Genomic DNA, 1,906 nt, shown 5'->3' with positions numbered 1-1,906 from the left:
TGGACACAGAGACAGAGACAAGGAGGAAACATTAAGTGAATATGTATTATCGAAGCATCTACAAGCTAAAGAGCTGAAATTTGCAGCTACCACCAAACACTATGAGAGAGGCCTGGAATAGATTTGCCCTCACAGACCTCTGAAGAAATCAAACCCACTGAGGTCTTGAATTTCTAGCCTCCAGAACCTGAGATAATAAAGTCCCATTGCTTTAATGCACTCACTTTGTGGTACTTTATTATGGCAGCCCTAGCAGACTAATACACACACTTTCCTGACTTATGATCACCAGGTCCCCTTCAGTCATGCCTTTATCCTGCCCACCCATTACTTCACAATTCAGGGGGCAGTAGGCTTCTATCCTGAGGACCCAGATTCTGGAATCCTCACCATCAGAACCTGGTTGTATGGCTGCAAGACACCGCCAGGGTCTCAAGGGCTTCAGCTGATGAATGGAATAACTTACACACACAAATACAAGACGATGGGCCTGTTGACTTATTGAGGACTCTTACAATTGTTAAGAATTATTAATAAAATGAAGAAAGAACAATGTGAAAAAAAGGTCAGTGTGATGGGGAAATTACCAATAGAGTGTCAGTCATAAGACTTACAGCCCTATCCAACAGGTACATGGAAAGGTGGTCAACATCATTAATCATCAGGGAAATGAAAATCAAGGCCACAATAAGATGTCATTGAACACTTGTTAGAATGTCCATCATCAAAAAGACAAGAGATAACAAGTGTTGGAGAGGATGTGAAAAAAAGAGAACACTTGAGCACTGTTGGTAGAAAAATAAATTGTAAATTGGTGCATTCACTATGGAAACAGTATGGTGGTTCCTCAAAACATTAAAAATAGAATTACCATATGACCCAGCAATCTCATGAGTATTTGTCTAAAAGAATTGAAATCAGTATTTTGAAAAAATACCTGCACCCCATGTTCATTTCAGCATTATTCAATATAGCCAAGATATGGAAACAACCCAAGAGTCCCTCAGCAGATGAATGGATAAAGAAAATGTTGGATATATGATGGAATATTATGCAGCCATAAAAAAGGAAACCCTGCTATTTGTGATAACATGAATGGATCTTGAAGGCATTATAATAAGTGAGGTAAGTCAGACAAAAAAAGACAGATATGTACCGTATGACTTCACTTATATGTGGATCTAAAAAAGCTGAACTCATAGAAACAGATCTGCTGTTACCAGGGGCTGGTGTGGGGGGAACTGGGGTGATATTGTTCAGAGTACACACTTCTAGTTATAAGATGAATGAGTTTTGAAGATCCAAAGTACAGCATGGTGACTATAGTTAATAATACTGTATTTTGTACTTGAAATTTCCTAAGAGAGTAGATCTGAAATGTTCTCATCACACTCAGCCACCAAACCAGTAACTACTGGAAGTAATGAAAGAATTAATGATCTTGATTATGGTGGTCTTTTTATAATGTATACATATATCAAAACATTATGTTGTGCACATTACATGTATACATTTCCTATCTGGCAACTGTACCTCAATAAAGCTGAGAAAAAAAACAAAAACCTTATCAATGCCCATATAGCATTAAGGCCCTGTTGAAGTACTTCACAGGGCTGCCCCTACTCTGCATATTGCCTGCTACCAGTTTACTCAATGCTTTAGCTTCCATTTTCTTTACTCCTGCAGGATGCTCTAAGACCTTGTCATGTCCCTGCAGGTCTAGCCTCTGGAAGCTGACCTAGGCTACCTGCCACTCACATTCAGATTCTGGTTCAACTATTTTCCATGTCAGATAATATGGGGCTTTCTCTTAAAGTTCTGAAATTGAAAAACTCTTTTTGAGGATATAAATTAGTTCCTAAAGGCTGGTATCCAACCACTAGAAGCATTTAGACAAACTCATAAA

This window comes from Miniopterus natalensis, chromosome 1, assembly GCF_054644295.1.
Source record: "Miniopterus natalensis isolate mMinNat1 chromosome 1, mMinNat1.hap1, whole genome shotgun sequence".
In the NCBI taxonomy this organism is placed as follows: domain Eukaryota; kingdom Metazoa; phylum Chordata; class Mammalia; order Chiroptera; family Miniopteridae; genus Miniopterus; species Miniopterus natalensis.
Note: the sequence above shows the minus strand (reverse complement) of the source record.